Source organism: Cetorhinus maximus, chromosome 21, assembly GCF_964194155.1.
Source record: "Cetorhinus maximus chromosome 21, sCetMax3.hap1.1, whole genome shotgun sequence".
Taxonomy (NCBI): Eukaryota; Metazoa; Chordata; class Chondrichthyes; order Lamniformes; family Cetorhinidae; genus Cetorhinus; species Cetorhinus maximus.
Genome location: NC_135899.1, coordinates 36,740,364 through 36,766,338, shown reverse-complemented (window position 1 = coordinate 36,766,338; position 25,975 = coordinate 36,740,364). Strand labels below are relative to the sequence as shown.

The 25,975-nt window shown below is 45.5% G+C and overlaps 2 protein-coding genes and 1 pseudogene across 3 annotated transcripts in view; 1 reads left to right on the top strand and 2 right to left on the bottom strand.

Moving 5' to 3' along the window:
- The window catches only part of LOC144695222 (uncharacterized), a 579,912-nt gene that overhangs the window by 440,159 nt on the left and 113,778 nt on the right, over positions 1–25,975 (top strand). The window lies entirely within an intron of this gene.
- The window catches only part of LOC144695213 (uncharacterized), a 288,845-nt gene that overhangs the window by 171,203 nt on the left and 91,667 nt on the right, over positions 1–25,975 (bottom strand). The gene's annotated exons all lie outside the window — the stretch shown is intronic.
- Positions 1–25,975, bottom strand: part of LOC144695171 (uncharacterized) — a 93,116-nt pseudogene that overhangs the window by 44,700 nt on the left and 22,441 nt on the right. Inside the window, exons 4-7 of the transcript XR_013579896.1 lie at positions 17,297–17,491; positions 16,359–16,390; positions 14,046–14,174; positions 12,093–12,551 (exon numbers count right to left, since the gene is read on the bottom strand). The product of XR_013579896.1 is annotated as an uncharacterized LOC144695171 (transcript). The remainder of the gene's footprint in view (positions 1–12,092; positions 12,552–14,045; positions 14,175–16,358; positions 16,391–17,296; positions 17,492–25,975) is intronic.

Below are 25,975 nucleotides of genomic sequence, written 5' to 3'. Positions count from 1 at the left end.
GAGTCCTGTGTCACAGAACTGCTCGGGATGAACCTCGACAGCAACCACTGCATCTCTCTCCAGACTTTCTTTGCAAAGGCACAATCCACAAGGAGGTGGACAACGGTCTCTTCCCCACCACAGCCACCTCGAGGGCAACGTGCAGAGGGGGTGAGCTTCCTGGCGTGTAGGAAGGATCTGACGGGGAGGGCCTTTCTCACCACCAGCCAAGCTACGTCTTGGTGCTTGTTGGAAAGTTCTGGCGATGAGGCATTCTGCCAAATGACTTTGACAGTCTGCTCGGGGAACCATCCCACAGGGTCCACCCTCTCCTTATCCCTCAGGGCCTCTAGGACGTTACGTGCTGACCACTGCCTGATGGACTTGTGGTCAAAGGGGTTTTTCTGCATAAATTTTTCCACCAGGGACAGGTGGTACGGCACGGTCCAACTACTTGGAGCGTTCCGCGGCAGCGTGGCCAGACCCATCCTTCGCAACACCGGGGACAGGTAGAACCTCAGCACGTAGTGACACTTGGTGTTTGCGTACTGAGGGTCTACGCACCGCTTGATGCAGCCGCACACAAAGGTGGCCATCAGTATGAGGGCGATGTTGGGCACATTTTTTCCCCCTTTATCTAGAGGCTTGTACATCGCGTCCCTGCGGACACGATCCATTTTCGACCTCCAGATAAAGCGGAAGATGGCTCGAGTGATCGCCGTCGCGCAGGAGTCTGGAATGGGCCAGACCTGCGCCACGTACAGCAACAGCGAGAGTACCTCACACCTGATGACCAGGTTCTTACCCGCAATGGAGAGGGAGCGTCGCTCCCACATGCCCAGTTTCCTCTTCACCATAGCCACTCGCTCCTTCCAGTTTCTAAAGCATGCCCCGGTCCCTCCGAACCATATCCCCAGCACCTTCAGGCCGTCAGCCCTGACAGTGAAGGGGACAAAGGATCGGTCAGCCCAGTTCCCAAAGAACATGGCCTCGCTCTTCCCACGATTTACCTTGGCTCCCGAGGCCAGTTCGAACTGGTCGCAGATGTGCATCAGTCTGCGCACCGACAGCGGATCCGAGCAGAAGACGGCGACGTCGTCCATGTACAGGGAGGCTTTTACCTGAGTGCCTCCACTGCCTGGGATCGTCACTCCTCTTATGCCCGGATCCTTCCTGATGGACTCGGCAAAGGGTTCTATGCAGCACACGAAAAGGACAGGCGAGAGAGGACAGCCCTGCCTGACTCCAGATTTAATCGGAAAGCTATCTGTTTCCCACCCATTGATTGAGACTGCGCTACTGATGTTAGTGTAGAGCAGTTGGATCCAATTTCGAATTCCCTCCCCAAACCCCATTTTGGAGAGCACATCCCCCATGTAGGTGTGCGATATTCTGTCAAAGGCCTTCTCCTGATCCAAGCTGATGAGGCAGGTATCCACACCCCTGTCCTGTACATAGGCAATCGTATCCCTGAGCAGCGCCAGGCTGTCAGAGATCTTCCTGCCTGGCACAGAGCAGGTCTGGTCAGGGTGAATCACCCATTCCAGAGCGGATTTGACCCGATTGGCGATGACCTTGGACAGAATCTTATAGTCCATATTCAACAGTGAAATGGGTCGCCAATTTCTAATTTCCTCCCTTTCCCCCTTGTGCTTGTAGATGAGGGTGATGATGCCTTTCCTCATGGATTCTGACATACTACCGGCCAGGAGCATACTCTCGTACACCCCTAGCAGGTCTGGGCCGATCAAGTCCCACAGAGCCGAATACAACTCCGCCGGCAAGCCGTCGCTTCCGGGAGTTTTACTCTTCTCGAAGGACTCGAGGGCCTTAGTCAGTTCATCAGGAGTTAGCGGTTTGTCCAGGCTCTCCCGCGTACTGTGGTCTAAGACCTCCGTGATAGAGGACAGGAAGGACTGGGAGGCCGTGCTGTCCGTGGGCTTCACGTCATACAATCCGGCATAAAAGGATTTGCTGATCCTCAGAATGTCGGACCGTGATGACTTTACTGAGCCGTCTTCTTCCTTCAGACTGCTGATCACAGAGCGCTCTCTGTGTACCTTTTGGAAGAAGAAACGTGAGCACGTCTCATCCTGCTCCACGGAGCGGACTCTGGAACGGAAGATGATCTTGGAGGCCTCCGAGGCAAAGTGCGAGGCTTGCTGGCCCTTCACCTCTTGGAGCTCCTCCTTGACATCGACCCCCATCGACTGCAGCCGGAGCAGGTTCTGCATCTTTTTCTGGAGTCGGGACAGTTCCCTCTGTTCCTTTCTAGCTTTCTGGGTGCCTTTGAGGATGAAAAACCTCTTGATGCTTCCCTTGATCACTTCCCACCAGTGTGTCAGGGACTCAAAGAGGGGTTTCACGGTTCTCCAACCTTTGTAATCCCTCTTGAGCTCCTCAATGTTCTCTGGGGTCAGCAGTTGCACATTTAGCTTCCATGCCCCCCTGCCCACCCTCAGGTCCTTCTCCAAGTGGCAGTCCGCCAGTAGGAGGCAGTGGTCAGAGAAGAACACCGGCTTGACCTCGGTGGATCTGACTGTGAATGCACGGGACACAAACAGGAAGTCTATCCTGGAACGAATGGACCCGTCTGGCCGCGACCAGGTGTATCTACGCTGCGCTCCGTCTGCAGGGTTGCTGAAGACGTCGTGCAGCTTGGCATCCTTAACTGTTTCCATCAGGGATCTGGACGTAGCGTCCAATCTGCTTCCGGCCCTGCCGGATCGTCCAGCCGCATCGATGATGCAGTTGAAGTCCCCGCCCAGAATGACCGGCCTGGAGGTCGCCAGCAGCAGTGGGAGCTGCTGAAAAACCTCCAGCCGCTCAGCCCCTTGTGCCGGGCCATACACGTTAATTAACCGGAGTGGAGCGTTCTTGTACATTACGTCTGCTACGAGGAGTCGCCCGCCCACCACCTCCTTGACCTCGGAGACGGTGAAGTTGCCTCCCCGCAGCAGAATACCCAGGCCGGAGGAACGAGAGTCGTTTCCGCCCGACCAGATCGATGGCCCGTGGGACCACCATCGTGACCATTGCCTGTAGGAGCTGAGGTGCGGTATCGCACACTCCTGCAGAAACAACAGGTCAGCTTTGACCTTGGCTAGGTAGTCCAAGGTCGCAACACATCGCGTAGTAGATTTAATGCTATGCACATTTATGGATACAATCTTTAAACCCATTTTAAAGCATTTATTCTCCTACCAAACCCACTGTCTCTGAGAGTCCCAGACCTTTAGTCTGCTCCTTCATACCCGTAGTGAGCTCAAATTCCTTCACTTTGGATGGGCTGAGGTAGATCTCCTTGGCCGTGTTCTGCTCCGGTGGCATCTGGAGGTTCACGTAGAGAGTGGGTTTTGAGATGACCTTTGCTGGAGAAGCTTCTCCAAAACTCACCCCCTCTGGGGTGTTGCTGTTCCCGGCTTCCTGGAGCTGGGGTGCGATGATTGCCTCACTGCTCCCAGATTCCAGGGGCTGTGGTGCACTGGCCTCCTCAGGTTGCAGGCAAAGTTGGGGTGCGCTGGTCTCCTTGTTGTCTCCAATTTTCTGGAGCTCGGGTGTCTCGTCCTCCAACGCCCTGGAGCTTTGCCGCCTCTTCTGTCGGTGCCGCTCTGGCACTTCATCATCCGAAGAGCTGCTGCCCTTGTCATCCGTGTCGGATGGGAGACGCCTCTTGCCGCTTCTCTGGGAAACGCCTTTGCTTCTTCTTCGCTCCCTCTTACTTTTCTTGTTCTTCACCGTCCACCACTCCCCCTGCTGCTTTTCCACTGCTGCCTCCTCCTCCATTGATTCGCTGTCCTGAGGACTGGGAGGTTCAGGGGGTAGTGCTGTTGATTGGCTCTCTGTTGCCTCAATCTCTTTCTCCACCTTGTCTCTCTCTGTGTCCTCCTTTGTCCCGTTGAGCTCCCTGGGGGCCTTGGTGGTTGGAGTGACACGGAACATTTCTTCTGCTTCCCCCTGGTCGGCTTTGGCTGCCTGTGCGTAAGTACGGCAGCGTTTGGGGCAGGTCCTGTAGAGGTGACTTGCCTCGCCACACAGGTTGCAGCACTTGGCCTGTTTGCAGTCTTTTGTCTGGTGCCCTTCCTGTTTGCAGATCTTGCAGAGGGAGGCGCTGCAGTTGGCCGCCACATGACCAGCCTTGCCGCATGAGCGACAATGCTTGGGTTGCCCAGCGTAGACCAGGTAGCCCCGGTTTCCCCCGATAGCGAAACTGGAGGGAGGGTGGAAAATGGCTCCCTTACCATCGGTCTTTAGCGTGACCTTAAACAGGCGTTTGCCTGTCCAGATCCCCAAGTCGTCTCGAATCTCGGTGCCGCTCCCCACCTTATCGAAGTACCTGGTGAGGAAGGTGACCACGTCGGCGACAGGGACGAAGGGGTTGTACACATGCACCATCACCTCACGTTCCCGTTGCAACGGCAGAGAAAAGTGCGGCTCCGCCGTCAGGATCTTCATCTCCGGCAGGTCTCTCTTCTCCTCGAACACCCTCAGGAGCCGGACGCAGTCTGCCACCCGCTTGAACGTCACGTCAAAATAACCGCCTTTGCGGGAGTCATGCAGGGTGAAGATCTCCGTAGCTTGGAAGCCGCACGCCTTCAACAGGATCCTCCTGGTGAAGAAGCCCCGATCCATAGGTGATCCTCCTTCGCTGTGGTTCACCGTGACTCGGACGGTGATAGGTAACCCACGGTATGGATTTGGATTGCGATTGGTTATCGCCCTTCCATCCCGACCTTGCCTTGGCAGGACCATGGTGTCGCCCCTGCAACACTTGATCTTAGCCAAAAGGCCGAGAATACTACACTTGATCTTAGCCAAAAGGCCGTAATATATATTTGTTTGTGTGCAAGGAAGCATTTGAATGTGAGATTTAATGTGTTTTCTTCTGTAAATTGTCATTTGTGTGTGTAGTTCTGCACTTTAGGGTTGAAAGCCCCATGTTCGATTAAAGGAAAAATATACTGAAACATTCTAAAGTTTTGAGTATAAGGTTCGAGTTGAGATTTCTGGCAAAAAAAATCGCAATTTAAAGGTATAAAGCTAAACAGGGTTGGATGATAAAAAGGTAATGGATAAAAATGGGGTTTATTTAGAAGAGATGAATTAAACATGAAAGGAAATCTGCATCCCAACAGCACTGTAATTTTAATTTGGGACAATCTTGAGATGTAAAGTGCAGTGGAATTTAACAGGTTACTTTGAATAACGATCCAAAGGTAAAGAATGTGTCGATAAACATATGGGACTTTTAACTTGGATACAAATCAATACACATGAAAAAGAGGTTGTTTTAATTTTGATAGTGTAAATTACATTTCTTACAAAGTTTAAAATTTGAGGTTTGGTTCCTGATAATTTCTCAAAAGGGAATTTTCATTTTAAAAGGTTTGACAACAATTGGCACTAATTCAAATGCTGCAAGCTTTTGTATTTGTAAGTCTGTTCCCAAAATATGAAGCTAAGCTCGAGACCTGGACAAAGTTTGGCAGAAATACAATAAAATGATGTCTGAGAAGAAGATAAGGAAGCAAAACATGTCAATGCCTGATTTCTGTTTTAAAACTGTTGTGAGAATAGTTTATTGGATTTTAAATTCTCTCCAGGCACCTGAATAAGATAAGATTGTAGTTTGTATGTGTAAAATGAGGCAAGTAGGAGAAAGAGTTAGGGAAAGAGGACACAATATTCAAACTGTTTTAAGGGAACTGAATTTGATAATCTGGCCATCAACTGAGACATTGGAAATGCACAGGGGGAGATAAGCAAAGACCTAGAGACAGAGACCCTCGTTGACACGGAATAGTTAATAGGGCCTAAAGAGCGAGGAAACATTATAAACGATCAAGACAATGGAGAAACTGACCTCAAAAAAATCTTAGGATGATCATGGTCAGGGGAAAAAAACATCGAGGTAAAACTATGTGGAATCTGTAGTTCAGGAATTGAAATGTAAGGAGAAATAATACTTAACAACAATTTACCACAAGATGGATATAGGTAAAGGGAAAGCTGGAAAAAGGCTAAATAGATGTATTACTGATTGTAATAATGTGCCTGCGAGCTACAAAAAGTAAGACCACAGGATTAACACTATGGTGACAGACAGAGTTGAGCGGCTCGCAGAGAGAACCGTCACTGGAAGTGAAGATACTGAGCCATTGAAAGATACGATAAGAAGGTGCACTGTAGAGTTGTGTCAGCAGTTTAAGGAATTGAGGTCCGACGAGGGACAGCAGCAGGAGACAGTAGACTGGAAGGAGTGGAAGGTGCCTATCCAGATGGAATCAGATCAGGGAACTAATTTCACAGGAAGAGTCATTAAAGAAATGTATAAATTTAAATATAAACAGAAATTCCACATTCCCTACCACCCACAGAGCTCAGGCATGGTGGAAAGGATGAACTGATCTTTAAAAAAAACATCAATCACAACAGCAATTCAAGAGGCAGGGAACAGTCCAATATTCTAATGCGCCTTAGAGCTACCCTAAGCAGGACCGCCGGGTTCACCCCATTTGAAATAATGACAAGGAGAGCAATGCAGTTACCCGAGGGAACGATAGTAGGAGTGGGAGATGTAGGACCACCAAAAGGAAGGATGCGAGACTATGTGAGGGAAATGAGTAAGCAATTGTATGAGTTAAGGAAGGAAGTCAGAGACCGACAGGTGACTAAGGATATGGAAACAGGCAAATCCAAAGAGCAACAATGGACCAAGTGGGGAATAAGGTGATGGTCAAGGTGAACTCAGAGCGAACAGGCATGGGCCATACGAGGTAATTATGACAAGTGATCCATGTGCACTTGTAGATATGAAAATAGGAAGTAAATGGAGGCATTACACACAGTTAAAGATACATGACAATTGACCAAGCGGTAACCTGGAGAACGGGAGACGATGTCAATGTCTCCACTGGTCTACGATCCTGGTCGTTGGCGTATCAGTACTGGCAACAAGGTCGGGGATCATCACTGCTCATCCCGCACCACAGGAGGAACTTTGGTACAGCACGGACAGTGCCGAATGCGAAACGCAACGGGGAATGATAAATGTAACAGTTGGAGAACAAGTGCTTTCGAATTGTAGTAAGGGTTTGATTCAGATCGGGTGTGGGAGGTCCACCCAAAACAACCACTATCCAGCCACCTCCCATGTCTACTTCCACAGTCGGAGTAAAGATAATTGAAGCCCCTCAAACCACACCAACTGACCCACCTTGTCCAACTATGCATCCAGGACTGACGAATGATTTGGTACTGGTTAATCAGGAGTTTTGTATGATAATGTACACCACGAGCTGGTATCCGTAGTCTTGAACATATCCGGAATTGCACCGCCCCAGTGGTGCTCAACGCATATTCGAGCACTATATACGGCTCGAATGGGCCAGTTGATGACTGAAGCATCTCAGTTCAAAGGCGGGATGCGATCAGGTCTAGAAGGAAATCGAAATAAGCACAGCCCGATGAATGATGCTGCCACGATATTCAATACAGGGACATCAATAGTTAATTCCATCGACCTAGCAACTGTTGATCAGAAGGTCCGTATCCTGAGCTTTAAGCTTAAGGAGATTTTAGAGCGGGGACAGGGAATTCATAACACCCGATTAAATACAGACCAGAACATGACACGATTAATCCAAAGCCTGGCTGCCGTGCTTGAAAGTCATGTGGGGACTATCAACTAACTGATTGAAATAGGGAAAATATTTCAGACGAAGCGAGCAGAAATGATGTTTGCAGCACCTATGGATCTTGGGCACTGGAACGAGCCCTAGAGAATTTAAGACAGATTAATGAAGGGGTAGTTCCTTTATGGTTAACTAATGAACATTTATGTAATCTTTCACGACACAAGGATTATGACTTGACCGGTTGCCAGCTCAGAGGTTTAACACATGTATATAGAATGAATGTTGAATGTTCAGTGAATAATAATATGCTAATTGTCTTAGTGATACCTGTTATACCTATGTTAACACCCGGCAGAACATTGCATGGAGTAGAAAATATTGGGGTGATACGGGGGGATTATTATATTAGGTATCATGACATTCTACCATATGCAGTAGACATAGAAGGGAATATAGTTAGCACCACATTAGAAGAGTGTAGGATAGAGGCCACCGCAGTAGTATGCGCACACCCAATATATGAGACAGATGAAGCTTAGTGCCGATTTAAAGCAGCAACAAATTGTACAAAGGAAACTATATAGGCTGCAAAAGAACCGACCCATGTTGCATATACAGGGAATGTGAGATATTGTATCACCACGTGGCAGCAGAAGATCCAATGAGGGAACAACCGGATATGCCCAATCCATAATCATTCAATGTGCCTATGTTGAATCGCGACACAACTATGAGAACCCTGACTTGTTAGAAGCAAAACTATATTTATTCAAGCATGCTTGGGAGTAGGCTGCTCAGGACACCACCCGTGGTTCCTAGTCAGTCTAACACCCTGAACAGAGAATCCAGCGTCGTTTATACTGCTCATAACAGGAATTTCATACCATATAAGGTCTGTACATCAGGAAATCAGTTATGTCATGGTTAGCACGATCAAAGGGAGAATGCAGTAATACAATTACAGGCAGATGGTATATTTCACAATAAGACAGGAGACAGTTTAACTACAACTATGTAGATAAAGATTACATAAATTACCATATCAGCAGGTTTAACCAGGGCACCATTGTTTCGTCTAGCACATAACAGGATGCAGTTGTGACCACAAACTTTTCAAAGATACTCCACGTGATTAGTTTTACACGGCTTGATTAGTTTACATCATTCCTTACTGCAATATAATCACTTTTAGACCATTTAACCCATTAGACAATTTAGCTGACTAAAGCTCTATTCCACATTCCCCCCTTTTGTCCTTTAAAGGACAATCCTTACAGTCTGTCATATTCAGACTGGTGGGTATTAACCTCTAACAAGGCCAAGTCTTTCTTAAGTCGGTTTACTGTCCAAGCATTAATCTTTTTCTTTAAGACAATTGCTAGGATGATCAAAATGACTATAACCAATGCTTGGAGGATTACTAGTACATGGGAAAATATTCTCAATTCTATATAATCATGATCTTAATGTATTATCCTTAGTTTCTGGTATACGCAAAACCATTCCTAAAATTATTATTTCCCTCTTTACATTATTCTTAGCGCAGTGAGGAATGCGGGTTGCTAGGGAGACATCCTTAGTATTCATCAAGGGGGATCCTGTCCATTTCTGTAAAGCCCTCTCTCCTATCCAATCTGGTACTTGATGGGTTTTAAGCTGTAGTAAATTTTTTCCACCTGAGCCAGCACCCAAGACCCATACAAGGTGCATACAGTATCCCTTGTTTCGTTCGTTTCCTCACCTTCCTCCTGCTCTATCTGTGCATTTATTGTATTTGTTACTGGCTTCAGGCGTTTTAACCCTTCCTGGATAAGGACATTTAATTGCTTGCTAGTCTGGGCTGATTCTCCTTGGACATCATATTGTTCCTGAACTATCTGTTTCATACAGGCCTCTAGATTGTCAATCTCTGTTTGCAACGTACCTATATCTAAGGTATTTACCGTGGCAGTTCCTGCTGCAGATCCTCTTCCTGCTACCTCTAGAATACCTCTTTTCTCACGGTGCTTTTGAGTGGAGTTTGTGGTCGTGGAACTTACTAATTGTTCCTTTTCAACCTTCAGTTTTAATCTTCTTTGGCTAACTTCTCTTATTAGTTTAGTATGCAAGTTCCTTAGTCCATTAAGGCACCATTCTGGTATTTGGGCTTGGTCAGATTTACTACTATCTTTACATGAGTGTACCCTGGTATTATCACTACTCTTTCTCTTTCAGGTATTGCCACCAATCCCATACTTAAGGGGTACTATGTCTGTGTTGTTTCTGAGACACTCCGCGGGCCCTGGGGTAGTTCCTGTCGTGGCAGTAGTTTCAGTGGTGATCAAATTATGGCTAACCATTTCTGACACAGGAGTGGTTGTTGGTGCTTGGGTAGTTATATTGCCATAGTAGGCAGCCCACCTCAGTATCTGGTCATCGCAATTCATAACATATCCTTCTCCTATCTGGGGCCCCATTTGGCAGGTTATCTTATATTTATAATCCTTACAGGGTCTGCATGGATAAGTTTTTAAATTTACAAACTTGCCTGCGCAGTTGTAAGGCCCTAGGTTCCCTCTGACACATGTTATTGCTTCTGAATGATTATATACCTGCTTTCCATTGGTGCCTGTTTCCCTTTGTCCAGTCCCCTGGCTCAGAGAGCAGTTTGGCTCTCCCGCCTTTAGGTTACATTTTACTATACATGCTCCTGCAAACATCAAAACCACAATTTTAACAAAGCATCGTGGTGCCATTTTCTAGTGTGATAGTTTCTACTTTGTTTTGTATATTTTGAAGCACTTAATAGCTTAGTCTCTTGGTTTTAGCACTCTGGATTGTTCCTTTCAGAACTGGTTACACTGTCACAGGGTTCCGCACGTCCTTCTGTTGCAGGGGCCTTTTTGCAGTGAGAGGCGTGTATCCACGTTGCTTTCCCTTCAAGCTTTAAAGCCGTATAGGTAGTCAAAAGCACCAGGTACGGTCCCTCCCAACGGGGTTCCAGACAATTCTTCCGACCGAAGGTCTTTACGAACACGTGGTCCCCTGGCTCGTAGGTGTGGCAGACCTCAGCAGTTGCTTCCTTCTGCGCTTCTTTTGCCTGAGAATGAAAACTTTGCAAGGTCTTAGTCAGTGCTATGCAGTAAGCTAACATATTTTCACTCATGTCATGTATGTTCATTTCCTTGATGGTCAGGCAAATTGCTTATAGGCAAATTTACAGGATGGCCCATTATTATTTCATGGGGCGATAGCCCTGTCACTCTGTTGGGGCTAGATCTCATTATCATAAGTGCTAAGGGAAGAACTTCCGGCCACTTTAATCCTGTTTCTGTACAGAGTTTTGCTATTTTTGTCTTAAGGATACCATTTTGTCTTTCTACTGCTCCGGCTGATTGCGGGTGGTGGATGCAGGACAAGTGTTGCTTACATTGTAGTCCTTTCATCACTTCCTTGACCACTTGACCTGTAAAGTGGGGTCCATTGTCACTAGAAATCAGTTCAAGTATTCCAAAGCTAGGGATAACTTCTTTTAAAAGTAATTTGGCTACCGTGGTAGCATCGTTTTTTCTGGTGGGGAACGCTTCTACCCATCTAGAGAATAAGTCCATTATTACTAACACATATTGTAGTCCCATACATTTGGGCATTTGTATAAAGTCCATTTGCATATGTACAAAGGGGCGCCATGGTTGGGGTTGTGAAGCAGGTTTAACACAAGGTGTTTTTCCCGCATTATACTTTTGACAAGTCATACATTTGGTAGCAATGCTTTCAGCAATAGAAGCAAATCCAGGCACATACCAGGACTTTTGCATAATATAATTCATCCCCTCTTTTGCACCATGCATGAAAGAATGACACACATGTGCAAGCCAGGGGAGTAGGTTCTTTGGAGCCACCATGCGGCCGTCATGGGAGATCCAAAGACTATCAGGCTTCTGGCAACAGCCAGCTGCAAGCCAAACCCTCTTCCTCAACATCAGCAGTGCTTTGTAATCGGGACACTTCGTCAATTGTTAAAGGGTTAGAGGGAGTACTGGAATGGGCCGCAACATATTAGTTGACCACCATCCGGTCAGGTGGGGCTGCTGCAGCCTTAGCCGCCCGATCTGCCTTTGCATTTCCTTTAGAAACATCATCTTTTTGATTGGTGTGAGCAGCACACTTAACGACAGCTACAGATTTGGGAAATAAAATAGCCTGTAACAAGTTCCTGATAAGTAACCCATGTTTGACTGGATTTCCAGAGGCAGTGATAAAATCTCCCAATTTCCAAAGTGGACCAAAATCATGAACTACCCCGAAAGTATATTGCGAATCAGTATATATATTGACGGATTTCCCTTGGGCTAAGACGGAGGTCCTGGTAAGTGCAAAAAGTTCCGCAGCCTGTGCAGCTCCGAATGGTGGCTGGGTTAGGCACTACCGGGAAGGTTGGGATTATACAGTCATTAACAGCTCGCAGATCTTGGACAAATCTCCATCCTTCCTTACCGGGTATTTTTACAGGTAGGATAGAGATATTGCAGGGGCTCATGACCGGGAAAGAGAATTCCTTGCTGGAGGAGGGCCGCTACTACCTCCTGAATGCCCTTTTCCACTGCCTGACTTAAGGGGTATTGTACTTTCCGAGGCAACAGTTTGGCGGGGTTAACTTGAATGCGAAATGGTTCAGCAGATAGAATTCGTCCTACCTCATTCGAGTGCTTAGCCCACAGCCGTGTTGGTACTTGCTGAAGTAATTCCTGTTCCTGTTTTCCTGTTTTTTTCGGGGTGGAGTCATCTCCCGGTTGTTGGCGCTCAAACATTGTGGGAATCCTCCTTCGAGTAATGACGATCCGTACCTCGGAGTCCGGTAAAACATCGATTCTTCCGCAGGGCGTCAGCCTTGAGTATATGGGTTTCCGAGTCGAGAGTCGCTTAACCATCGGGCCCAAATCTTTTGTGTAGTGGCTGGGACAAACATACAAGGTGCAATGCGGTGCCGATACATCTGCATGATGGAATAGCAGCTTCGCTTTTGCTGGCAAGTCTATTCCTTCATGGCCCATATAAATGTTTCCTGTTTCCAAAAGAAAGAATGATCCCATTTGTGGGGCTGCCATTAGTGCACAGTCCTGGTCATGGCCTTCCTTATCATAATATGCTGTACAATGTAACTCATAGTGCCATCGATCACTGTCTATGTCATCTAAGGGTAAGATGTTATTCAATTGAGATGATGTTTCGTTTGGAAGGTGGCATCCTCATTGCTGCTACTGCTGGGGTTGTGGGGACTGACCAAATGGGTTGTTCAATTGAAATTATCTCTGTTCTGCCTTCCTCTATACCTCCCTCTGCCTCTTTGCTGGCGCCCACTGTATGGTGGGCGCGGAGCAGGTTCAACCCAACCTGTGTACATAAGCATCTCGTTTGTATTTCTTTTTTTTTTAAAGGGTTTCTGCTGCTGATGCTGATTCTGGTGTTGGCAATGTTCCAACACACTCATTACGTCAACCAGGGGTTTGGCTTCCCATCCAATACAAGTTGTACAAAACATATTCTTCATAGCGGGTTGCAAACCGTTTACAATAATATTAACCATTGCAGGTTCTCCTTCACCCTCTTTTAGACCTGAACATTCTGAAAACACTTTTCGTATTCGTTCAGCATAATCACCCACGTCTTCGCCTGGTTTCTGCTGTGTGGTATTAATTCTAAACCAGTCTACAACCTGGGGGTAACAGTCCCTTATGGCCATTAAGATTTGATCCCAGAGGCTAGTGAGCTCGGCCCCCGGGGTAGGTCCTTCCAGCCATTCACTTTTGTCCTTAACCTGTTTCCATTTGTTTGTTCCTAAACAGGCGTCCATTAACACCTCAATATCCTCTTTAGTGGGCTGGTGGCATTTTCGCAAAATTTCCATCTTTTCCTTAAATCTTCTAAATACCAATTATAATAGGCATCCCACTGGGGTTGTTTTACCTTGCCTCTTTTTGATTCTAGAGCTCCTCTTAAGTGCACTAATTTGTCGAGATCCCAAGTGCCTTCCAATGGGAATTGCTTCTTGGGGTCATCTCAGGTGATCCAATAACATTTTATTTTAAATTTACAACTGAGCGGGCCATAATTCTGATGCATATAATACGCCGGCGTTCCCTTAACCCGGATGGGAATATCCCCTTTAGCTGCAGCTGCTCCCATACTGATTCCTGCACCGTAACTGTCTCCTTAGTTCCCTTGAGAAGCCTGGCATTCTCTCTCTTCCCCTTATACCTTCAAACACATTCACAAACAAGCAGCGGATCCTTACTGATCCCTACGCTGTACCTGTTTCCTTAGTTCCCTTGAGACGCCCGGCATTCTCTCTCTTCCCCTTATACCTTCAAACACATTCACAGACAGGCCGCGGATCACAGACAGGCAGCAGATCCTTTCCTAGCATGCTCAACTTACCTCTTGCCTTACCTCTCTTGCTTACTACGGACCCTGTCCGTACTGCGGACCTTGTCCGTCACAACCTCAGGGACTCGAACCCTAGGTAGGTAGCCACGGGATCCCAGATTCCTCCTTTTTTTTTGCTCTTTAACAGTCAGGCTATGGCAGAGGTGAAACAAAAACAGAATTACCTGGAAAAACTCAGCAGGTCTGGCAGCATCGGTGGAGAAGAAAAGAGTCAACGTTTCGAGTCCTCACGACCCTTCAACAGAGGTGTACTGCTCATATCGAGCACCTGCGTACTGGCAGTAGACAGACTCTGGTAAGTAAAATCTTACCTTATTTATATACCGTTTGAGTCGTCCGTTATCAGGGCACTACCGTTCGGTCTCACTTAGGCAGTCACGCTTGCCATCTTGCTGGAACTCCAAGAAAGTACTGTCGAATCGCGACACAACTACGAGAACCCTGACTTGTTAGAAGCAAAACTATATTTATTCAAGCATGCTTGGGAGTAGGCTGCTCAGGACACCACTGTGGTTCCTAGTCAGTCTAACACCCTGAACAGAGAATCCAGCGTCGTTTATACAGCTCATAACAGGAAATTCATACCATATAGGGTCTGTACATCAGGAAATCACAGTTAAGTTATGGTTAGCACGTACATAGGGCGAGTGCAGTAATACAATTACAGGCAGATGGTACATTTCACAATAAGACAGGAGACAGTTTAACTACAACTATGTTAGATAAAGATTACATAAATTACCATATCAGCAGGTTTAATCAGGGCACCATTGTTTCGTCTAGCACATAACAGGACGCAGTTGTAACCACAAACTTTTCAAAGATACCCCGAATGAATAGTTTTACACTGCTTGATTAGTTTACATCATTCCTTACTGCAATATAATCACTTTTCGATCATTTAACCCATTAGACAATTTAGCTGACTAAAGCTCTATTCCACACCTACACCACAGGCGCCAACAAGGGTAGGGAAAGTGGAACTGGTCAAAATATACAAGAGAGGAACGACTACTATTCAGGTCAAGGAAAGCCTTAAGGATAACCTGATACAGTATTTGAACCAGCTGTCCTGTGGAATTCCCTTATTACCCGAGCACCTAACCACGATTCGGAGACAGGCTCAGCAGATATATAGAACTTACTGTTCTTACTGCAGCAACAGGTTATAGCCTTAAAAGAGGACATCGAGCAAATAGGTTCCTCCACGTGGTGGTGGTGGAACTGGGGCTCAAATGTACAAATACACCTGTGGATTCGGATTACCTCCCATGCCCTAGTTGTGATTCAGCTGATACTGGTTATATATTTAACATACTTGATTCATCGTACCCGAAGGTGGAAAAAGAGGTGGTGCTGGGGGAGTTTTAGAAGCCAGAGGCCTGAATTGAAGGGCCAGATGATACAGATGGTCTGACGATACCCTTTACAACCCAAAGCTGGATGACTGGCCAGCATCAATGGGCGGCGGTGCGTAAAGGGACGAACAGTATCACTATAGTTGGCTACCTTGGGCTAGGCCAAGGACCAAAAGGGGGGACTGTTAGGGGGAAGAAAGTAAGTAAGAATTTATGGTAAGGGAGAATTTATTGAAAGAGAATTAATTACTTAAAACCTTCAGGCAGCCAGTGCTACCAAGCACATTAACAGTTAAAGTTACCAGATGAACCTTGCACAGCCTTAGGGCCTGCAAACAGCAGAAAGGCCTTGGGAGCCGGACTGGAGTCAGAGGATGGCAATAACAGCTAAGATCAAGTGTGCTCTTCAACAGATAGGGGAAGAACAGATGGTCCTAGTCTAGGTAGGGGGTAAGGTCTCTGCCTGGGTGAAAACAAATAGGGACATACGATGAATGTACCTGTTACCAGAGATGTCTGTTTACTGTAAACCTATATGTTGACGAGATCAGAATCTGGAAACTGTTCTTGTACGTGACCAATAATGTATAAATATGTTGAACACTTGTAATTTAGCGGAGTGCTATCTCAAGCTGCATTAAGATGGTTCTCTCCTTACAATTGCTCGAATAAACAATCATGATCTGTTCCTGAGACTCCTGTGGTCCGTTTGTCAAAGTGACCACAACACTTTCATTGTGGAATTATTTCTGCATCATTCTTTCACAGCCTCTGTTACCAAGTGGGAAATACTTTGTATTCTTAAATCCGATGGAGTTTTCCCAAAGGTTTGAATTCTGCTCATAGTGGATCTGTGCAGCCTCGGGCTCAGTTTTGTGAATCCTTTATTTATTCCGTTCCCTTTGGAAATGACGGAAACTAAAACTGTTCAGGATTCCCTCCTTGGCCTTTTATTAACCAGTTCATACACAGGTTGAAGTAAAACTGTTGCTGTAATGGAAAACACGGATATCCAAAGTTCCGTTTACAAAAGAAGATTCTTCATTCTTATTCACAGGTAAATTTTCAAACTCAGTCTTTAAAACAGTCTCTGCTGATTTCAGCTTTTGAGCCTCACTGGTCTCCATGTCTGTAACTTTCTCATCTTTAAACCCTACAAAGAACGTCTCAGTTAAGTCCATAGTTAAATTGTCTCCTTTTTTAGCTTTAGGCACATCCTCATTTCTAAATTCATTTTCCAGACTCAAACATTTTAAATTCTCGTTATGAGATAACAGTTCCAAAATGGCTTCTTTTTGTGCCATCAACTCATTCCTTCTTTCATCAAAATCCTTTTTTGGCTGTCTCAGGAATGTGATTTACAATTTCTTCTTTGACCTGATAAAGTAAACGGGTTTTATAGCGTTTCAGGGCTCACTGAATATTTTTAAACTAACTTAGTTCTAACTCCCAAAACAAAACAATCTCTCTGGCCTGTCATCACTGCAAGGAGTGCAGACATCACGTCTCCAGCTCTCTAGCTAATAAGCCCATCTGCTGTTTTATCGCTTTCTCTATTCTGACCTTTTTAACCTGCAACCTGAAAGTTATATTCCTAAAATTAAAAATTATATTCCAATACATATGAACCATAAACTAAGTATTCACAACACCAGTAAAATATGTGTGTGCAAAGTGGTTCAGCTTCTTGCAGCTAGAGCACTGCTTTCCCCACGCTAAGCTCACAACTGAAGACTCACTCCCCTATGTGGATACTCTGTTGGAACAGGAGATCCGATGAACTCAATAAGGATTTGCCACACACCTCGCATGGGAAAGGTTTCTCCTGTGTGAATGTGTTGGTGTGTACAGAGGGACGATCAATCCAAGAATGATTTGTTGCAGGTCTCAACAAACATTTGGTTTCTCCCCAGTGTGACTGCATTGATGTTTTACCAGCGTCGATGACTGTGTGAAGGCTTGATCACACACCTTACACTTGAAGGGTTTCTCCCCTGAGTGAATCCTCTGGTGCCTCAGGAGGGTCAAAGATGTTGCAAAAACTTTATCACGAACCTCACACTTGAAGAGTTTCTCTTCTGTGTGGATTGTCTGATGTCACAGGAGGCTCCTTAAATTGTGTAAACATTTTGTCACACACCTCACACTTGACCATTTCCTCCCCTGTGTGAATGCACTGGTGTGCATGGAGGTTCATTAACTGCAAAAATGATTTGTCACACATGACACACATGAATGGTTTCTCATTTGTGTGAACGCATTGGTGCATGTGGAGGTGCCTGAGTGGAGACTGCCTGAATGACTTGTTACACACCTGCCACCTGAAGGGTTTCTCTCCCATGTGAATGCGCTGATGTGCACCAAAGGCCTATGGCTGTGAGAATGATTTGTCACATACCTGGCATGTGAATGGTTTCTCCCCAGTGTGATTGCGTCGGTGATTCACGAGTGTTGAGGACATGTGAAGGCTCGATCACACACCTCACACTTGAATCGTTTCTCATCCATGTAGCTGTCCTTTGTGTTAAAAGTTGTGCAATGGATGCACCTTGTGTGTTAGGAGATTGTATGAGCCTGTGGAGCCGTCCTCACAGATCTCACACTTAAACAGCCTGGAGGAATGAGTCAATGGCTCATGAGGCTCGATGAATGATTGAAGCACTCACCGTACTTGGATCCCACTCACACTTCTTCCCAGCCTCATCCTGACCGATCACCCACAGCTGAACCTTCGGAAAGGTTGGTTCTGATGGAAGGTTCCACACCACTGACCAGTTTCAGATCTGATGATATATCAAAGCTCCCCTGACCCAACCGATTTCCAGATGATTGTTTCACTGCCCAACCTTCTCTGTGTTGGGCAATGCTGTGAAGGAACTGGATGTCTTCCCACAGTTCTGCAGCTGTTCCTTGGGTGATGGTCAGGATCTATCTGCGGTGTCTATCCTCTCTGTATTCTCAGGTGTAGTACGGTGCAATCCTTCTGTAAAACAGGAAAAGGAAACCTGATTTCCTCCAACTCCCTCTCCTCCTTTGCTGAAGGGACTGACTCCTCAGTTAGAGACTGTTCCACAGTGAGTGTCAGTCTGCTATTCCCCTGTGTGGGGGATCAGATGCAAGTCCTTTCTTTTTGCTCACTTGACTGTCACACACCCTCTGTTTCCAGCAGGGATACTGGATAGTGACTGGGAGCAGACAACGTGGCTACTTTCTTTCCTCTGCCCAGCTCCCCATCTTCCCAGGCACCATGAGGGCAATGGAATAGACAGTCGGGCGGAGTGTAAAACGGGCTATCAATTCACTGTGAGCTCGTGTCATGTTGGTGAAAAACACTCAAGAGAAATATTAATTCAATGGAGATTTCAAAAATTATTTGAAGAAAACACACTGGGCAGGAACTGCTAGAAGCTAAGGAAAATATTGCTTCAGTGTAGCTGATTGAAGGGCTCTGGTTTATCGTGGGAAATTAGATACACTGCACTCGCTCATCCCAAATTCAGCTATCAGCCACAGCACTGGGTAAAACTATCAAATCCAAGCCCAGGCTTTTGGGAAAGGTCGAGGCCTTCAAGTAAAATCTTTAAAGAAGGCATCAAAAGACATTTCAATAAATGTGTCTCCAGGTATGGCAGCCGAATTGCTATGGTGCTGGATTAAAAATCCAGAGATTGAGAGTTCAAATCCAACCACGGAAAGTTACACACATAGAATTACAGTGCAGAAACAGGCCATTCGGCCCAATTGGTCCATGCTGGTGTTTATGCTTCACATGAGCGTCCTCTCACCCCTCTTCATCTCGCCCTATCAGCGTATCCTTCTGTTCCTTTCTCCCTCATATGCTTATCTAATTTCTCCTTAAAGGCATCTATGCTATTCACCTCAACCACTCCATGTTGTGAAATTGATTTCAATAAATTTTGGAATTTGAGGAATAGATTCAAAATAAAAACATAAAAATTTTCAGATTGTCCGAAAAACCCAAATATTGTCCTTCAGGGAAGGGAACCTGCTATACTGCCTGGTCTGGTCTAAATGTGACTCCAGTCCCACACAACATGGTTGACTCTGAACTGCCCTCTGAAGTGGCCAAGCAAACAATGATAAACAGTCACTACAAAGTCCAATAATAAGAGGAAAATCAGATCGATCTGGACAATCCTGGCATTGTGTCAGAATAAGATTAAGGTGATCTCAGCCCAGTGAAATCTGTAATGTCTCTCTTACCAAGGCCTGAGGACAAGTACCCAAGTGAGGAGAGCTGCCCCACAGACTGGTCAAGTAGCAGTGATACTTACTCCAATGGATTTACATGCTTTCTTAAATAAGGAGACCAAACCTGCACACAGTATTCAAGGTGCAGTCTCACCAATGCCCTGTATAACTGAAGCACAACATCCTTTCTTTTATGTTCAATCTCTCTCATAATGAAGGATAGCATTCCATTAGCCTTGGTCAGGATCATATCAATCTGTAAGCATCCCAGACTCCTCCGTCACCATTCCTGGGTATGTCCCATCCCACTGGCAGGTGGGGAAGTCTCAATATTGACTCCATGGAATCTCATGGCTTTCAGGTCAAACAAGTTCAAGGAAAACTACCACTCCCCTCCCAACTGATGAATGAGTACTTCACCATGTTAATCATCACTAGGGGAGTAGACCAAGGACAAATTCCAAAGCTGGGTATCCATGAGGTGCAGTGAGCCATCAGCAGCAGCAGGATTGTATTCCACCACAATCTCACAGCCCGGCACAGCCCTCATTCCATAATTATCATCAAACCAGTAGATAGACATGTCAGGAGCAACATTGGCTCCCTCTCTGCCACTTGCCTCTCTGCCCACTGCCTCCTCTCTATCTGGTCTGAAATTGAACTGAGTTTGAACTAGTATGCAGCCATTCCTACCCTGCTCTGCTGCCAGTTATAGGTTATAACCCTGTCTCCCTTTATAATGAGTCTGTCCCCTCACTGGGAGACTGCTTCACAGCGAGGGTCAGTGGGATAGTGAACCATGAGGGGAATCACACTGCTCCTACTGTACACCTGGCCACTTTCTGACATTCTACACAACAACAATAAATAACAACAACTTGTGTTTACATAGCCCCGTGATCATAGCTCAATGTCCCAACACGCTTTGCAAGACTGTTAACAATAGTTGATATTGAGGCACATCAAGAAATATTCGTACAGATGACCAGAAACTTGAAGAGGTGCATATTCAGGAGTGTCTCACAGGAGGAAAGAGAGATTGTTTTTTATTCATTCATGGGCTGGGAGCATCACTGGCTCGACCAGTATTTATTGCCCATCCCTAATTGCCCATGAGAGCTGAGTGGCTTGTGTGGCTATTTCAGAGGGCAGTTAAGAGTCAACCACATTGCTGTGGGTCTGGAGTCACATGTAGGCCAGACCAGGTAAGGATAGCAGATTTCCTTCCCTAAAGGATATTAGTGAACCAGCTGGGTTTTATGATAATTGACAATGGTTTCATGGTCATCATTAGACTTTTAGTTGTAGATTTTCAAAATTGAATTCAAATTTCACCATCTCCCATGATTGGAATCCAGGTTCCCTGGAGCATTACCCTGGGTGCCTGGATTACTGGTCCAGTGACAATACTAATCTGCCACTGCTTCCAGAGGCAGAGAGGTTTAGGGAGGGAATTCCAGAGTTTAGGACTCAGGCACTGAAGGCACAGCCACCAATGGTGGAGTGATTAATCTCAAGATATCAAAACTGGAGGAGCGCAAAGATCTTAGAGGATCGTAGGACTGAGTTGATTGTGAACCTTGGCTCAGGAGGTAGCACTCTCACCTGAGTCAGAAGGTTGTGGGTTCAAGTCCCACTCCAGGGCTTGAGCCCTGAGGTGTACACTCCAATGCAGTAGTGCTACACTGTCAGATGTGGCGACTTTCAGTTGAGATCTCAAACGAGAACCTTACTGCTCTTTCTGAGGCGGGTGTATAAGATCCCATGGAACTATTTTGAACAACAAGGGCATTATCCCTGATGTCTGGACCATCCTGACCAAGGCTAATGGAATGCTGTCCTTTATTATGAGAGGGATTGAACATAAAGGTAAGGATGTTGTGCTTCAGTTATACAGGGCATTGGTGAGACTACCTTGAATACTGTGTGCAGGTTTGGTCTCCTTATTTAAGGAAGGATGTAAATGCATTGGAGGCGGTTCAAAGGAGGTTTATTAGGTTGATACCTGGAATGAGTGGGTTGTCTTATGAGCAAAGGTTGGACAGACTAGGCTTGTTTCCACTGGAGTTTAGAAGAGTGAGGGGTGACTTGATTGAAGTATAGAAGATCCTGAACGGTCTTGACAAGGTGGACATTGAAAGGACGATTCCTCTTGTGGATAAGTCCAGAACTAGGGGGCACTGTTTTAAAATTAGGGGTCACCCTTTTAGGACAGAGATAAAGAGAAATTTTTTCTCTCAGAGGATTGTGCAACTTTGGAACTCTATGTCTCAGGAGGTGGTGGAGGTGGGGTCATTGAATATTTTTAAGGCAGAGGTAGATAGATTCTTGTTAAGCAAGGGAATCAAAGGTTATTGGGGTTAAGTGGGAATGTGGAAATCAAAAACAAGAAGATCAGCCATTGAATGACGGAGCGACTCACGGGGCCAAATGGTCGACTCCTGTTCCTATTTCTTTTGACCAAAATTAATCCCTCAATCAACACCACTGAAAAACAGATTATCTGGCCATTGTAACATTGTTGCTTGTGGGAGCTTGCTGTGCGCACATTGGCTGCCCATTTCCTATATTACAACAGTGACCACACTGCAAAAGAAATTTATTTCTGTAAAGCACTTTGGGACATCTGGTGGTCGTGAAAGGCTCTATATAAATGGTCTTTTCTTTCCCTTTCTGAGGAGGTTACAGAGATAGGGGGGGTATGAAGTCCTGGAGGAATTTGAAAAGACAGGAATCATCCAGATCCCTAGTGGAATACTGCTATCCACCCCCATGTGTAGCCAGTACCTGAAACAGTTCTTCAACATCCTACAAGCTTCTCTCTGTGAGCTGCCTCAGAGAGACACGGGCATCAATAAACAACACCTCCTCCTCAGTGTGTGGTGCATGAAATGGTGGCATCAGCCACAGAAGGAAAGGATGGAGCTTGTCACTAATTACCTCCACCTCGAACATCGCTGACTTTCCTCCTCTCCCTCTCTTATCTCCCCTCCTCCAGCATTATAAAGATGAGAGGGATAGAGAGAAAATTCACCATTTTAAACTCTATCATAAATGAAAACAGAAAGCAGAAACACCTTACAATGTTACTGAGCATTTTAAACTATTTCTCCTGGTTATGTGACACAGCTGAAATAAACTATTATCTGTGGGCCTGTAGTTTGCTGAAATAATTGCTGACCACAACATGTAGACTGGAGTCATGAACATGACTGACTGTTGGTGCCTGAACGCCCAAAAACCCTGAGTGTAATTTGAAGAGCCACCTCAAACAGACACAATCGGCAGAAACTCACCACTCTCATTATTCCCATCTGGGGCCGTGGTCATTTCTGTGGCTGGTACCAGCTTCCTGGGTGATGTTTAATAAACCAGTGTTAAAAATCATGAACGTTCAATTTACGCCTGATGTAACTTACATTTAAAATTCAACATAGTCAATTGCAGCCAGATTACGTTGATAACACCAACACAAACTAGTGTAAACTCTCGGCAACAACCTGTGCACTCCTGGTTCTTGCATATTTGCCAGAGTTTTACTCAAACAAACATTGAAACAAAATGTGTGACCAATTGAAACAGTTTTATTTAAGGCTGGTACATTGGGATCTGATTGGCTTCATGATCAATGCAGTGTGTAAACATCTACAGGATAATTTCTTCACTCATTTTACAACGTTTTTGTTTCAATAAATGGTGGGTGGGGTTTGTACAGGGAGCCCAGAGCCTGAGGAATTATTCGTGTGGCCCTGACAACAACTTTAATCCATGTTCATGGAATAATCCATCTGGAATTGGACTTGAACCCACAACCTTGTTCTCTGAATCAGAGGGTTGTGGGTTCAAGTCCCACTCCAGGACTTGAGCACAAAAAATCATGACTGACACTCCAGTGCAGGACTGAGGGGTGGAAGAGATTACAGAGATAGGGAGGGAAGAAGCCATGGAGGGATTTGAAAACAAACTCAAAAACCTAACTACAAACTAACAGTACTGAGGGACTGCTGCACTGTTAGAGGGACCATCTTTCAGATGAGTTAAACCTAGGCTCTGTTTTCCCTGTCGGTGAGTGTAAAAGATTCCATGACACTTGGTCATAGAAGAGCTGGGAAGTTATCCCTGATCAATATGGATCCTGCAATCAATATCACAAAAGCAGATTATCTGGTCATTATCATATTGTTGTTGTGGGAGCTTGTTGTGCACAAATTGAATGCTATATTTCCTACATTACACCAGTAGCTACATTCAAAAAGCACTTCACTGGCTTTAAAGTGTTTTGGAATTCCCTCAGATCGTGAAAGATGATACATTGTCAACAGGTACAGCAAGCAATTAAGAAGACACATGGTACATTGGCCTTTATTACGAGGATTTGAGTAAAGATGTCTTACTGCAATCGTATAGAGCCTTGGTGAGACCACACCTGGAGTATTGTGTGCATCTTTGGTCTCCTTTCCTAAGGAAAGATATATTTACCAAAAGGGAGTGGAAAAAAGGTTCACTAATTTAATTCCTTCATGAGAGGTGATCTCATTCAAACACAAACTACTTACGGGGCTCGACAGGGTAGATGCAGGAAGGATGTTTCACTGGCTGGGAGGTCTAGAACCAGGGGACAGTCTCAGAATAAGGGGCAGGACATTTAGGACTGAGATGAGGAGGAATTTCTTCACTCTGAGGGCGGTGAATCTTTGGGATTCTGTGCCCCAGAGGGCTGTGAAGGCTCAATCAATGAGTATGTTCAAGACAGAGGTTGGTAGATTTCGGCATCAAGGGATAGTGCAGGAAAATGGTGTTGAAGTGAAAGATAAGCCATGATCTCATTGAATGGCAGAGCAGGCTCGAAAGGCTGAATGGCCTACTTCTATTTCTTATGTTCTCAGGTGTTTCTTTCTTTCTTTGTAATGTTTTCTGTGACCTGGAAATCTTAAACCTATTGATGGAGAAAGTATACCAGCCCACAGTGACATTGACCAATATATTGTGTACAGGACTCTTATTGTAGGCTCCTGAGTGTTTCACTGAACAGGAACACACCATGCTGGCAAAACAGGTAGCTTGGGTTAGGCAAAAAGAATGAATTTATTGTGGGTTATAAATCTATACAGAAGATTGATAACACAGCAGACAAACAACACAATATTCAGCTTACACCAAACCTTGAATCAACCAAAATAACAAAGCATTTGAAAATGACTCAATATCTTTCCCAGAACATGAAATGATTCTTGGAAGAGTGTAAGGTGAACCTATCACGCTGTTATTACATTGAGGTATGATGGACTGATGGAACTCAGGTATGTAGAGTCTCACCCCCACTCCCGCACTATACTCAGGATAGTAGTCCTCCCAGATGGGAGAGTACAAACATTCCCCATGGTATTAGTCAAACACCCATCACCTGAAGAGGATCTGTCTGTAATTCACATCACCAACTAAAGCAGAGTCTGATTCTACCCCATGCCCAATCCTGACAGCTGGCTCACTTTACTGTCACAAACACATATCGGGGAAACTCTCTCAGAATACTACAGACAGAAGTTTCTTTAAAATCCCTGTGCTTTAGCCTGGTTCCCAATTCCGATGGTCAGAAATGACACCAAACTTTAGTGGCACAGGATGGAACTCGTTCCCATCATACAAACCCCTCTTCCCCCAGGTGAGTTGGACAGCGCTTTCTAATTCCCAACTCTCTGCCCTTTGGCCCTCAATTCACCACAATGCTTCTGAGCCGTCAATCTGGTTTAACCACTCCCTCATAGCTACACTATTGTTTCCAAAATTACCTTTACTCTTTTCCTTCCTGGTCGATCTACCTGCTTCTTAACTCCAGGGTGTGAACATTTGAGCATATCTGGTACACAACTGGTTTAGCCATCCATCGCCAGATCTGACTGGACCACATCAAGCACTAGTGGTCCTGCTTTCCTCTGCCAAAACTGCTCATTACTCCAGGACCATCCTGAAGAGAAAAGATAACCCACAACTTCTCCTCCCCAAAACCAACTGTATCCTTGTGGAAGTTATGTTCCAGCTGTACAGAGCTCTGTTTAGATCCTATCTGGAGAACTGTGTTCAGTTCTGGGCACTTCACCTCAGGCAGGATATATTGGCCTTGGAGGGAGAGCAGCGTAGATTCAACAGAATGTTCCTGGGGCTAAAAGGGTTAAATTATGAGGACAGGTTGCACAGCCTGAGCTTGTATTCCCTTCAATGTAGAAAATTAAGGGGTAATAAAGTTGAGATGTTTAAGATAATTAAACAAGTTGATAAAATAATTAGATAGCGACTCTTCCATCACAAAGTGCACCCACTTCCCCCTCGATACCATCGCCCATTTCCAACACCCCCCACCCCTGC